This window comes from Lynx canadensis, chromosome D1, assembly GCF_007474595.2.
Source record: "Lynx canadensis isolate LIC74 chromosome D1, mLynCan4.pri.v2, whole genome shotgun sequence".
In the NCBI taxonomy this organism is placed as follows: Eukaryota; Metazoa; Chordata; class Mammalia; order Carnivora; family Felidae; genus Lynx; species Lynx canadensis.
The window spans coordinates 77565676-77581373 of NC_044312.2; the positions used below are offsets into that span (position 1 = coordinate 77565676).

Sequence of the window (15698 nt, forward strand, 5' to 3'; positions counted from 1 at the left end):
GGCTCGAGGCAAATGTTTGTTTAGCACAGGGGCCCTTGGGCAGAGAGTTGGAATAGCTGGTTCTTGACATCTCTGTCAGAACTCCAGTTTCCAGAGCATGTTTAGCAATTCAGATGAATAAAGACAGGGAAAAAGGAAACAGGAAGGTCTGATTTACAGGAAATTATTAAAGAAAACCAAAGACAAATACTCCAGGGTAAGTAAAAGAAAGGAAAATCTCAATGCCAAAAAACCAGCCAGGTTTTCACTCGGAGAAAATGAATAATGTCCTATGATCACTGAATGTAGTCAAACAAACAAAAGAACTCTGCTGTATGTGTTGATAATTGGTTGCAGTTAACTGTAAACCTTTGGATTTATTATAAAAGCCCCAGTTTTAAGTATTCAGCATTGTGGCCATGTGCCCATCACTGTCTCCTGTTTTTGGGGGGAAATGTACTTAACATAATTCTAATCCCAGCTTTGTTTCTAGTTTTACTTGGCCTTGTGTAAATCATTTAAATCCCAAGTTTATTATAGTGAACAAAATTGGATTTGCAATTAGATAGATCTCTTTTTTTAAATTAAAGTATCATTAACATACAGTGCTATATTTGTTTCAGGTGTACAATGTAGTGATTCAACAATCCTATACAACATACAATGCTCATCATGGTAAGTGTACTCTTAATCCCCTTCACCCGTTTCTCCCATCCCTCCGCACACCTCCCTTCTGGTAACCATTAGTTTGCTCTTCATAGTCAAGAGTCTGGCTTTTTTGTTTGTCACAAACATGGAAGCTTCATGAATTTTCATGTCATCCTTGTGCAGGGGCCGTGCCAATCTCTGTGTCGTTCCAATTTTAGCATTTGGCATAGGTGCTGCCGAAGTGAGCACAACAGATCTCTATTTTTGTCCCAAGTTCTTTCAATGTTTTTTTAAACTTTTAAATCCTAATTTCCACTTCTATTTTATAAGGTTATTATGAGGGTCAAAGAAGGTAAGTTTAGGTAATATACCAGAACAGTACGAATATACCAGAATAGTGCCAGACCCATAGTAAGCCCTCTGTAAAAGCTGATTGCCCCATTTTCCAACTGCTTTTCCTCATCTTGAAGCTGGAGAGATAGGGGAGAAGAGCAGAAGTGGCAAGCATGTGGCCCCCAAGCTGCAATTTTCATTTCTTGCCTTCATGGAAAACATTCTATTTGATCATAGCCTTCTTTGTTTTGAAACCAAAAGGAACCTCAAAATCCTCCCAACACAGAACCTTGAGCTGAAGCTACTAGCTGCATAGATGAGAGATTTGAGATGAGACCAATTTGTTACCCCTGGCCTGGGTAATCTCTAAGGTTGTAGCTGAGACACCATGAGCCCACAAAAAATGGAACCCAATTTCCAAAATCATATAATTGAGTGGAAAGCAAAATTTTTCAAAGCTGAGAAGATACAAGGATATTCTATAAGATACAGAATGGAATAGATTGCTGATGGAGGCTTTTAGGAAACCTGAGGGTTGGGATGATATTGGAATTGGTCTTTGTGGTAGACAGAATTAAGATCCCACGAAGTTGCTGGTCTCAATCCCTGGAATCTGTGAATGTACTACCTCACATGACAAAATGGACTTTGGGTTGTGATTTAAGGATCTTGAAGTGGGAAGATTGTTCTGGATTATCTGGGTGAAGCCACTATATTAACAAGGGTCTTTACAAGAGAGAGAAGGGTAGGTAGGCAGGAGGATCAGAGTCAGAGGAGGTGTAGGGATGGAAGCAGGAGTGGGAGATACAGCCAGTCAAGCAATGCAAGCAGCTTCCAAAAGCTGGAAAAGGCAAGGAACCGACTCTGCCTCGAGCCTCCAGAAGGAACGCAGCCCTGCTGACACCTTGATTTTAGTCTTATAAGACCCATTTCCAGACTTCTGACTACTAGTACTATAAAATAATAAATGTTTGTTGTTGTAAGGCATTAAATTCATGGTCATTTGCTACAATAGCACTAGGAAACTAATACAGGCCTTTAAAGAAGGTCTTGGAGAGACAATAAAGAGGGATAATTTGGGTGAGTACTAGATGATGAGCAGAGGCTTCAATGTGAGAATAAGCAAAGTATACACTGGGAATCAGGGATCCTGACTGGTTTGAGGAGGGTGGATATGCTGTTGATGAGAAGGAACACAGGTCAGGTGTTAAGCCCTTGCACAGGTCTGATAGCCTGAATTTGAATCCTACTTCTGATGATTTCTAAGTAACCTTGGTTCAGTTACTTAACTTCTCTGGCATTACAATGTTATCTATAAATGTAAGAATAACAATATTGCCTATTTCATTGAGTTAATGAGATCGTAGATGTTAAAATGTCTAAAACTAAATAGTGCTCCATAATGGGAAGTGCTATTTTTTTATGAATAGAAGAAGACAAGGGTGAATTGCTACTTTATTAGGAAAAAACTCTGATTACTAGAGTGAAATTAGGAAACTTTACTTCCTAGACATTGGGTGACTATCAGAAGATCTTGAAAAGGAAACTACCTTAAAAATACAAAAAGACTCCTGTGGTAAATTAACAAAGACAAAAGACAGGAAAACCATCCATGTAAGGGAAAGTTTGAAGGAGAGATAGAGGCTGCTCTTCACAGAAATATAGGAAAAATTAGGCATATATTGCCCAAGCATGTTGGCTGACTCCAATGCCTTCTTATAGGAGTAGAATGTTGTAGAAACATCCCTAGCCTGGTAGTCAAGAGAAAAAGGTTCTTACTCGGGCTGTGTCAGCCACTCATTACCACTTTGAACAAGCCGCTGATGTATATGGTTTTGGGTCCCCTCTGGTGAACTCAGTCTTCATGGCTCAGCATTTGCTGAGACTGTACTATTTCCAAGTAATACTTCTCTTGGGCTTATTTTTTCTGTGAGCCTGAGGTCAAATGATTTATCTTCAGGAAACTGCAAGGATAAAAAAGCCATCCTAAAAAGCAAATTAATTCTAATTGCTATGAATCTCAGTAACTATTTGAACCCTGCACTTACCAAATAATTAGATATTTTTACAGAGATGTGAAGAGTAGCTACAAGACATTCAAAAGGTATAAATCATGTAAAAATTGTGTTTTGTATGCAATTAGATTGTTTCTATCTATGCTAATCATCTCCTGTGTGGCATCTTTGGGACAGGGCCTTTGCCTCAAACAAGCCAGGGAAAGAGGACAGCTTTTCCCCCATATATTACTATTCAACTAGGATTGCATAGCAATGTATCCAAACCATAAATGTGTTTCGTGGCCATGAATTATTAGTTCAATAGAATTATTCTTATCAAGGAGAAAATCTCTAATAAAAATTGCCAAATAACATGTGAAAAACAGCAAAATGTAAAAAAAAATTACTTAGAATAGTTTTAAGTCAAAATATTTTCTAATAATAAGTGAGAACAGAATGCTTCCTGCCTTTAGCCAGTAACACAGGGCCTAATCTACACTTTAGTACAGAGGGAGATGCTGACAGTAATTTGAAGAAAAGTGCTATAATCAATAGTCAAGAGTCAACAGTTAGGACACCCTTGATGCTAAACGAAGCTATTTAAACCCCTTATTTTTAGAAAAGTAAATAAATAATACAGCAATGGAAAGGGAAGTCTGTAGACATTCAGAGCTGTTATTTACATTGTCCAGGCATCAATGGATCCCCCAGCATTCTGAAACCACCTTGCTTTAGTATCTAAATAAAAGAAGCCCAGACCCCAATCTCACAAAATTTGAGAAGTCCAATGCTTTGCCAGGTGCCTGAGATTTCCTAGAGTAGGGAGGATGCAGTATTTAGCACCCCAAGGATTGGTCCAGCTTCTAGCTCAGTTTTGACCTCTCTCAGATGGACCCTGATACTCTGCCAAGATTCAAAGCTGCTCCAGATCTCAATTTGGTCTGCTTTGCTCCAAAACTTAAGCATACTGCCCCTCTCCCCCACTGCATTTTCTCCATATTAGCTACATAAGTGGTCTAAGCAAAGTTAATGGAAGATTGAGGGAAAGTAAAGCAGAATTACAGAACCAATCAGAAAATACCTTAAAAGTGAACATCAGCCTTCTGTGAGGCTAAAGTTTGCAGTCACCAAACTCTGGAGGCTATAGCTTCTCACCATGTTGCTGAGGCCTCACTTTGCCCTCTCTCAGAAGAGAGCTCTGTCTTCAGATCTCTTCTATGATGCCCAGAAACAGTGCTTCTGTTTTCTTCATTCATAAAAGGGCAACTTAAAAGTCCCAGTATTTCATTGTACAAAGCCTTTTGACTCTTCTAAACAAATTTGCAAGAGCTGCCATTACATTGTAAACATGCCCGGGTAATGACTTGCCTCAAACTAAAGTGCCATCTAATTGAGGCTCCAGACTTAGCACAAAGCAAACAGCAGCACGGAGGTCAGGTATTTAGGACATGGCTCTAGGGTTAGGTGCATAGGCACGAGTTTACCTGGACTGTGTGCTGGGTGTGGGGGCTGGTGAGTAGGAAGCAGGAGGGGAGTGGATGTCAAAACTCTATTCTGTCTCTGAAGAGACACTGGAAATGCCAGGTCTTTTTTCTTGTTGCTGTTGCTTTCATTCTCCTCCTCCACCCCCTCTTCCCCTTCCACTCCTCCATCCTCCTCCTAGCCTTCCTTTCTTCTTTCTCTTCTTCCTTCTATTCCTCTTTTCTATCTCTTCTTATATTAACTTTGAGAAAATCAATCTTAAAATGGATAATTTATTTTACTAAAAAAAATCCAGAATTTCTAACCTGTCTTCAAAACTCTCTGTAATAAGGCCCAGCCTGCCTTACTTCCCAATTAACCCCTTGTGTAGCCTGTGTTTTAGCAAAATGGAATCATTTACAGATCCCTGACCTGTCCCCACAGTGGAAGCCCTGCTCATTCTATTTATACCAGCATAGGATTCTCCATGGTGAGATTGTCCAGAATCAACTGATTGATCGATTGATCTATCTATCTAGAGAGAGAGAGAGATGATTAGATAGATGAGAATTGGGTTCATGCCATTATGGAGGATGAGAAGTACCAAGATCTGCCTCTGCAAACTGGAGACCTGGGAAAGATGGTGGTATAATTCAGTCTGAGTATGAAGGCCTCAGAGAACCAGAAGAGCTTATGACATAAATTCCATTTGGAGGGCAGGAAAAAAGGAGATAGATTTCCTGGTTCAATTGGTAAGGCGGGGGGGGGGGGGAATAAAAGAGATAAAACCCTCTTTCTCCACTCTGTTCTATTCAGACCCTCAATTTTTAGGATAGGGCCCATCCATCACCCATGTTGGGGAGGGCAATCTACTTTACCCAATCCACCAGTTCAAATGCTAATCTCATCCAGAAACACCCTCACAGGTACACCCATAAACAATGTTTAATCTGGGCACCTATAGCCACTCTGGTTGATACTTAATCATCATAACACCAATTCCATAGTTTAAAACCCAGCCCACTCTTGAAGGTTCGGTTTAACATTGTATTTGTCATTACTCAAGTGTAGATAATATTCCTACCCTGACCACCTTTCAGACTCCCATGAGGCTCTGCCTCCAAAATACGATGTGAATACCTTTAATCTGCTTTCTAATTCTGCTACTTTGAGTCAGATTATGGAATCAGAAAGAGCTTATTTGAATTCTGGCCCTGCTTCTTCTTAGTATGTATGTATGTATGTATGTATGTATTTATGTATGTATTTATTTTACCTTGGGCAGACTATTTTAGCACTTTGTGCCTCATTTTGTTCATCTGTAAATAGGAATAAAATAATACCTCAAGAATTGTTGCAGGGATAAAATAAAAGAATGTACATACGTTCCTTAGCACAGTACCTGGCACACAAAAAAAAGCTTCATAAGCATTAGCTATGCAGCACTATTTCCTAACATTTGAATAAGGCTCCATGGTTTAAAAACACACTTTTGGGGGCACCCGGATGGCTCAATCAGTTAAGCATCCGACTTCGGCTCAGGTCATGTTCTCATGGTTCGTGAGTTCGAGCTCCGTGTCAGGCTCTGTGCTGACAGCTCTGAGCCTGGAGCCTGCTTTGGATTCTGTGTCCCCTTCTCTCTCTTCCCCTCCCCCGCTCACTCTCTGTCTCCCTCTCTCTCAAAAATAGGTAAACATTAAAAACAAAAACAAACAAAAATTCCAAAAACACTCTGCTGCATTGGTTAGCCCAAATACCCTATGAAATATGTAGAGCAAATTTTTATGCATATTTTACAAATAGAGAAATAGGGTTTTAAAGAAAATGAGCAACTTTAACTGGATTATAGCAAAAATTAAAGGCCAAGCCGACTGTCACCTTCATCTATTTTTGACCCTGCATTCAGTTTCCAATAAACTGCATTTGCCTGAGCAGGACCTTTGTTCTTTAAGGAGCCTCTGTTACAGAAATGTTCTAGAAATAGCGAGTGTGGGCTGCATGGACCCCTTTGCCACTCTTCAGGAGACTAAAATAGGGGTGGGAGGAAGAAAGAAAGGTTTCATCTTGGGTTGTAAATTCCCCAGGGGAGAAATAATTGAAGAACTGTTTATGATAGAAAACTATAATTAGGAGTAATGGGATGAAATTAAGGAGAGGGAAACAACAAGTTTATAATAAGGTTTCAGTATGAGGTATTCAAATTTAATTGTGTTTTTTAAGTAATGTCAGACTCCCAGATGCTGTAGCGATGAAGACTGTATACAAATGGGTACATAAATAAATGACTTTATAATCCACACAATCAAACTGGTGTGCCTTATAAACCAAGAGCCATTTTGCAATTGCACATTTAGAATTGGCACAGCTATATGCAAAAAGGAAAAAAAAATCTTTTATTGGGCTGAGAATTTGATTGTTTCCTATGTCTTATAACCTTACAACTTACTAAGAGGAGCAGAGAAATCCCTCCTCCTTTACAAAAAACCAAACCAAACAACAAAAAAAAAAACAACCCACACTCTTTGGCTTATTAGATTTGCATATGTTGTGATCCATTTTTGAGTTGAAGCATCACACACTAGGTTAATTTATCCAAAAGAATGTTACAATCAACCACTTCAAGTGTACTTTTCTGATCCTCAGAGGCCATAGGAGTGAAGGGGAAAAATATTCATACTAATTTTTACATCTCCCACCTTGCTATAGAGACACAGTTAATAAAGTCATTCAGAACTAGTGCTACAGGAAATGTGGGAACTTGAAGAGTTTGCCCTGCTTTTCTGTTATTGGCTTCTCTGTGGAATCAAATTATTTGGAGTTCTTTGCTTTAAGGTCATTATTTTTCATTAGACAAGCTGCTGCTGTTATCCAAAAGTTAATAGCGAGAATATGTCTGGCTGACACAACAAATACAGCCATAGTTCCACAGTTATTAATGCCAGTAACAATTTAGGATACAATAAATGACTTTGGGCTGTGGCATTTACTACTCAGACAATAGCAGGAACTTGTTGCTGATCTGTCTTCTGAAAAGAGAACACACACACAGGCTCATGCATGCATATGCTGAACCCATAATAGCCACTTGCTGATGGCTACCCAAATACATCATGGCAACTAAATGGAATTTTATAAGTATAGGGTGTCAAAGTGTGATTCACGATAGAAGAAGAGAAATTATGATACAAAGCATGAGTCTGGGAATTTGGAGGGCTTAAGGCAGCATTGACAATCCTATTACACTCCTCCAGATGGTAAGGACATACATAAAGACCTCACTAAAATGTCTGCAGAATTCTTTCTGCCTGAATATTTCCAGTGGGAAATGTGTGACTGGTCGGTCACTGGTTCTAATGCTAACGCGGGTTGACTCTAGGCTAGCCCTGGCCCCATATACAGTAACAGGATTTTACTTTTCTTAGAGATTTATGAGATGCATTGGCATGGTAAAGTCTCCATGGAGCTCTATAATACATGGACACAACATTTCTCAAGGTTATTTGTGCACTGAAGTCTTTCTGTTTGAATTACTAATTAACATTTTGCATACCAGCATTTAATGAATATTAGTTCGGAAACAAGGTCTTAATCCCCCTGTCCCTTTATATACATGGACACACATGGGGAATTGTCATGATTCAATAGAAACAAGGCTGCTCCCCGTAACTCTCGTACTGATGAAATTCAAATGCTCAAATGGTTGGAGAACTATAGCCACCTAAGAACCTTTCTGCTTTGCATTCTTCCTCTGAACTCCCAATCTGGAGAGTTTGCTAAACTTACTTGGGTTTGTTGGGTTTCTCTTCTTGTTCTGTCCCAGAAAAACTTCTATTATTCAATTAATTTCCAAACTTCACAATCATTGGAGCAGTTTTTCCCCTCAAGAGCCCCCCCACACACATTATCATTTCAAAAGGGCAACTAATACGACGGATACAAAGCTTCTTGAAAGAAGCAGTCATTGCTGTATTACTGAAGTCTAACTCAGTGCCTGTCACAAGGTCATGGCTTACTGATTGTGACTCATTAAATGAAAACCACCAGGGCTTTTGACAAATTCCTTAAGTTGGCTAGAATAGGATCTGCAGACATTCTGACAATGTTTTCAAGGCTTATCTCTGTTCTTCCAATTCCTAATTTGTGGGGGATAAGCTTAGGAATCCCCTGGACTTACACCAATGGGTTAACAAGGCATAAAGAAATACAAAGTCATAAAATGCTCACACCCGAGTTTGGGTAAACCAGATTGGCATTCCAAGAATGGGGGGGGGCGCAAAGACACCCCGAGAATAGGGAAACACAAAGGTGCCAGGATTAGGGAAATGCAAAGGCACCCCAAAATAGAGAGGGGGTGCAGAGCCCCCAAAGTAGAGAGGGAGAGGCAAAGGCCTAAAATAGAAAAGGTGATGGGGCGCCTGGGTGGCGCAGTCGGTTAAGCGTCCGACTTCAGCCAGGTCACGATCTCGCGGTCCGTGAGTTCGAGCCCCGCGTCGGGCTCTGGGCTGATGGCTCGGAGCCTGGAGCCTGTTTCCGATTCTGTGTCTCCCTCTCTCTCTGCCCCTCCCCCGTTCATGCTCTGTCTCTCTCTGTCCCAAAAATAGATGAACGTTAAAAAAAAAAAAATTAAAAAAATAAAAAATAAAAAATAAAATAAAATAAAATAGAAAAGGTGCAAAGGTGCCCAGTACATAGATATGTGAAATAAAGAAGATCATATATTCAGGGTGAAAGCACCCCAAATTTAGTACTATAGCAGAAAGCTGCTTTCATAGGAGAATAGGGCCAGGTTAGGTAAACTGGTGAATTGGGCTATGGAGCACTGGGCTGCAGAAAAAGCAGCCCTGAGCGGAGATGGTTAACAAAAGAAAAGGTGTCTTGTTAACCCTGAGGTTATTCCCCCTATCTGTCTCATCCTCTAGGCGGGCAAAGATAAACAGGCACGGTGCCTCTTGTCTGCTGTTAACAACCATCTACCCATCCGCCTGGCACCTGGATTTTGTTTTATATTGACCCAAACCCCAAACACTGTATATCTTTAAAAAAAACCCTTTTCCCTCATGTCCACAAGTTAATGTTCAGTTTCTTTGTCTCTTTGTACATGCCCATCACGTTTGTAAGCCTCTGATCTGAATAAAAATGGGGCAAGGACCCTTATTTGGGGCTCTTGTCATTTTCCCAAACATTAGCCATCTCTCACTTTAATCCTGCATCTGTCCGCTCTTTTGCTGGCCAAAAGAGAACTTTAGACCTAGAGTCTACGACACTAATTGCTTCCTGCTCACCATCAATAAGCATTTATTCAGCAACCACATAAACAGAGAAGTGTTTCACAGGGCAAGTTTAATTGACTTATTCCCTGCCCTTTGAGAGCAGACAGTCTCAATTTCTTTTCCTCATAAGAGTACATAACTTAATTTAGTTACTAAAATGTGACAAATTGCTATCATAGGTTATATACCTTTTCATATTCAGTAATTTGTCTTTCTCCCACCCTGTCGGGTTCCCAGAGAGATCAGCACTTATTCGATTCTGACTAAATATATCCATAAACCAGATTGTTCAAAGCGCGGATTAGCTGCTTTCATTTTCTGGTTAAGTAAAGGTTGCACTCCAATATCCTGGCCTCCTTCCTTTGAGACTGGATGGCTTCCTGAGTCATCATCCTACTGCATGAGCTCTGTGCTGTGTTAGAGATGGGGAATCATGACTCATAGGAGGTCAGGGGTGAGAGGATCTTAGGAATTGTCTAGGACTTGCTGTAATATTAATGGTAACACTCTCACTACCTTTGCATAAGCTTGTTAAATTGAGAAGTATATTCTCATCAATTCAACTAGCCTGTGAGACTGGCAGAAAATAAACACAGGGAAACAGTGATTTGTTCAAGATCACATAACACCAGGATTTGGCACAGATCTTTTGCCTCTGAGTCTAGCAGAATTTTTTTTCTCTATTGTCTGAAGAGGAAGAAGATGGAGAGGAAAAGGGGAGGGAGGACTTAAGAGGAGGAAAGATAAAAGAGAAGTTCTTGACTCAAAGTGTGTGCTTAACAAATATTTTTGAATGAATGATAATAATTTTTATATGCATATAAACTCTTTGTGCTTTAGTTTCCTCCTATTTAAAATGGATAATATTCTCTCCCACATGTTGTTGTGAAGATAAAGTGAATTGATACCCCAAAATTAACATATGTGTATGTGGGCATATATACATACATATCTTATAATAGTGCTCAGTGTATAGAAAGTACTTAGATAATATCAATCATTATTAAATGCATAGAACTATGCAAGTTACAAAAATTTTGAAAATATTATAATTAATCTTCAAAGTAACTCTTTGAAATCTGTGATTATATCTTCATTTTATAGATCAGCAAACTGAAACACGAAGAGTTCAAGTGACAGTATCCAGGCGGTGATACCTGGGTATGTGCCCACCCCACAGATACCTCCTTCAACTAGTCACAAATGAAAGTGAAGATCTTACAGCATAAATGGATGTGTCCATGATCACACAGTTGATCTAGGTGTAGGATGCTAGGCTACATGTGTGATGAACCCAGGATACACCCTGGATATTGCAAACATCCTGTCTCTATCCTAACTGTCAGCATGCTATCTTGAAATGTGTCTCTTTCTCTTGATGAGAATAGTTCAGAAAGAAAAAAAATAATAATAATTTGCTAAGCAAATGATCTAGTTAATTGAGGTCTAGCTAAGATTTTACTCTCTATACCTTCATACTAGAACATTCTATAAACACTGACTACAAGGTAGAGAGATACACTGGGAAGGAACAGGTTAACCAGCCTGAATCTTCACTGCATTTGTAACTCAATCATTGGTTAAAAACAGGGAGCTCCCTCACCTCTAATCTTGACCTTTGTTTGTTTTTCCTTTTTCTCCTCTGTTTTGTTACTTACAAAAATACAAATATACCTTCTCAAGTCAATTAGATCACCACCCAAGCTAATTCTCACCAAGGGGGAACACAAAGAAGCTAGCTGAAGCACAAGCTTCAATTAGGCCACAGCAGATGACATATCTCCTGCACATTTTGTCTTGGATGGATTGATCAGGCGTGCTATGCTGAGTATTGTCTCATTTCCTTTAGGTAGGAAAGCACTTCCCAGAGATTACCTGGCAGTCTGCTCATTGGTTAACATCTTCACTAAATCAGCCATAGTGTGATCACAGTGTCATTACTGGAAATTAGAAAGGACTGACATAAATGTTGACCCCACTGTTTACTTACTACATCTTTCTCCCTTGAAGAAGTCGCCTTAAAGCTTTTGAGTCTCAGTTTCCCTATCCAGAAACTGGGATAATAATATTTACCTCTGGGGTTGGCTGGATAATGAAAAAAAAAAAAACAAACTCATGCATTAATTATACTTCATCAGTCTAAAATCCTGTTATTCACAGTTATCATGTGAATAGGTATTGAGTGTGGAATTACTGTTTTTGATTGTAAGGTATTTGGCATAAGTTAAATCTAGTTCCTCACTTTTAAAATCCTCAGAGAATGAACTACCCTAATGAACGATGCTGCCAAAGGCCAGTGACTTCTGTCTCAAGGTCTGAGAGGAGCGGTGTGTTAAAGGATTTAGGGAGACTCCATTTAACCTTGCAATAAGATGAAAACCAAGCTCTCCCAAGTTGGTTCTTAGCCTTGTCAACATCTCTGCCTTTGTCTCTCTGTTAATTTTGTCCTGCTGGCCTGGACTTATACTACAAGGCATTTAGCTGTGTTAATTAAAAATACCAGCCAAGCAAGATGCGTAAGTATGTTTCTGCCAAAGGAAGTCTCCAGTTTTAAACAGCCAGATTGATTTAAGAGTTTTTAACCAACTGCTCTATAAATTTCCTAGCCAACAGCTTGGTGTTGTGGAACAATAAGTGGGGACTGGAAGCCCAGTGGTTTGCAGGCTGTCTGTCATATGAAGGAGCCACATAGAAAAGAGTGAGAATAAATCCTATCCTCAGGGAAGTGGGAGATAGTCTGGAAGAAGACTATTGGACAATGAAGGGGAATTAAGAATGTTACTTCAGATCCAGGTATAGAACAATTAGCTGCTGTAACTTAACAGTGGTGAGAACTTTGGAAGGTACTGGAGCAGTACTAAGTAGATTGCAAAGTTTCAGTGGATGAGGCTAGCTGTTGGACACATAGAAATGAGGACGCTGCTTGGCAGTAAGAGTGTTTGCTTATAAAAGTTAGGTTTATGGGCTATTGGAAAAACAATAAAAGACGGGACCCTGTGGTTTTTGATCTGGAGGAAACAAACCACTTCAATGACCACCAGAGCAATTGGCCAGTCCGTACAGTGTCCCATGGTCCAGATGGCGGGCCACGGTGAGAGTGTCAACCATGACCAAGGCACATGCCGAGGCTTTGGGAAGCAGATGGTAACTTTGTGGCTCCAAACAATCTGTCCATAGCAAAACAATATCCAATGAGTGGATGACAAGGAACCAGAATCTAGTCTCTTTCCCCCTGACCCCCCAGTGGGGTAACTTTAGGCACTGTGTCAGGGTCTCAGCAGAGCTAGACTGGATTTAAAGATGCCTGTAAATGTTCTGAAACATTTTGAGATTTTCTCTTTGTGTCTTAGAATCGTAATCTAGATTTGGCCTACTTTTTCAACACTTGAAATGAAGACATGTAGTCTGACACTAATATATTGATCAGCCTTTATTGGGCACCAGAAGCACCTAGGAAGTTCATTAAAATACATACACCCAGGTCTTAATACAGAATTATTGAATGAAAATGCCAGGAGCGGAGCCAAGTGTATGTATGTTTAAGAAGCACCAGAGGTGATTTTGATATTTACCCAAGGTTGAGAAGTATGGTACTTATAGGTATTACTCTTTACACAATGATGTGAGGAGAATGCAGTGCAGCACGTCCACATGTCCTTGCATTTCAAGCGTCCTAGCTTTAACACTGATTACTTAAGGGACTTGGGCCAATTACTTAAGCTTTTTAAATCCTCAGATTCCTCAGATGAAAGTGGGGGCAATGATAGTAACTCCACGTAACACTGATATAAAGATTATTAAATTAGTTTACATATGTTGAAACTATTTGCTAATACAGTATTAGTCCTTTGTTCTCTCTAGGGCACAGTCACAATGCAAATATCTGTGAGAGATGTGAAATGTTAAAAAGAGGCACAATACAATAGTGGAAAGAATAAAGGCAGACTCTGGATCCAAGTTCCCACTCTACTACTCTCTCTTCTTAGGTAAGAAATTGAAATGCTGACCGTTAGTTCTTCATTGGTAAATTGGTCTCATAAACTAAAAAGTGATCCAAATCTTGTCTGATTTTGAATGTCCCAACCTAAGAATGCTTTCACATTTCTAAAGCATTGTTAAAAAAAAGAAAAATACAAAGAAATAAATTATGTGACAGACTACATATGGCCTGCAAAGTCTAATATATTTGCTGTGTTTTATATCTGTGTTTTTAAAGAAAACATTTGCTGATCCCTGGTCATAGTGCTGCATTTTTTCAAGCTTTAATATGCAGGTAAATCATCTGGAGATTTCTTAAAGATGCAGGTTCTTATTTAGTAAGTCTGGGGTTGCGTCCGGGAGTCTGCATTTTTAACAAGCTAGTAGGTGATGCTGATGCTACTTACTCAGGGCCACATGTTGAGTAGCAAGGGTCTGGCTAATCTGAATTAATTGGTATGTGGTAGGCCTGGACTTTTCTTATGTTTACAAACCTTACCAGGTGATGATAACATGATTATAATGTGCAGCCAGGGCCTAGAGCCACTGGTTTTAGGATCATGTGAGCAAAATTCGTCCAATTAGCTATCATCTTAGAAAACAGAATAAAGTTTCTGGAAATGTGATTCAAGACAGGTGAGTTCTCCTGGTAGCAAGAAAGACAGTGGCAGATAAAAGGAAGAGGTTTGACTATTAATAGCCTGTGCATAAAATGCCACTGTTTAGTTTCTGAATTTTTATGGGCCAGAAATTTTGTCTGGTTCCTTATCTGTTCCTTTTTTTTAAAGTTATTTTATTTTAATTATTTTGAGAGAGATACAGAATGAGCAGGGGAGGGGCAGAGAGAGAGGGAGAGACAGAATCCCAAGCAGGCTCCACACTGTCAGCACAGAGCCTGACACAGGGCTCAAACTCGAGAACTGGGAGATCATGACCTGAGCCGAGATCAACAGTCCGAGGCTTAACCAACTGAGCCACCCAGGCACTCCTCCTTATTTTAATAGCCTTGGTTCTTGTTTTCCTCCTCCTGCAACCTCTTTCTCCTCTTCCTCCTCCTTCTCCTTTTCCTCTTCCTTTTCCTCCTCCTCTTCCTCTTCCACCTCCTTCTCATCCTTCTTCCTCCTCTTCCTCCTCTTGCTATGGTGTCTGCATGTGTTTTTTTTGCATTGTCTGACCATGCTGAACTTGAATTCTCACTCACTTAAATTGAACAACGATCAGCCCCACTTCTGTTGGACTTAATTCATGGCCCTGACCCCAAATTGAAAATGTGTATTGATAGAATCTTAAGTGTAATAGCTGGAAAAGAATTCTGAAGATGATAGGTTAGTAGTAAGATGCAAAACAATCTTTACTCCCATTTCTATCTTGCCTTCCCACTCTCCCTCTCCTACAGGCACACAGCATTAAGACATAAAACAAACTAACATAATTAGCATTTAACTGTAAGAACTGAAGGATTATTATGCCTCTACTATCCATCAAATAAATGAAAATATTGACAGTGAAAATAAAAACCCACCTTCTGCTTCAGTACACAAGAGAAAAGCAAAAAAAAAAAAAAAGGATAGCTCTGATGCATAACATATTTATATCTTTGCCAAAGTTTTTCAAGTGTAAGTTGCCACAGTAGGTGAAAACTGTTTGGAGCTGCTGACAGTTTTACAGAAGTGGGACTATTCTGGAGTTTGGTAATATTAGGCATTTACTTTTATGGCCCTTTGATTGGCCAAGTTAAGGCTGACATGAAACTTAATGTCACCAGTCTAAGAAGTTGAAAATAGTGGTAAAGATCAGAGAAACAGAGCCATAAACGTTCACTGTGGTGAGCAGAAAGGAACATAATATAATAGAGATCAGCCTTGGGCAGCAAAAAGGGAGATGCCAGGGTGTTAGCAAGAAGAGAAAACATTTCATTTCGAGCCCAAACCCTGAGAGCCATGTTTGACTCAACCACTGTCAGCTGAGGCCAGTAACCAGTGCACAGTTGGAGACAGTGGGATTGTGAAGCAAACAGATCAGAGGCCCAGGC

At 39.7% G+C, this 15698-nt stretch overlaps 1 pseudogene; it reads right to left on the reverse strand.

The window, feature by feature from the left end:
* Positions 1-766: 766 nt before the first annotated feature.
* Positions 767-865, reverse strand: LOC115526580 (annotated as a pseudogene).
* Between the last annotated feature and the right edge of the window lie 14833 nt (positions 866-15698).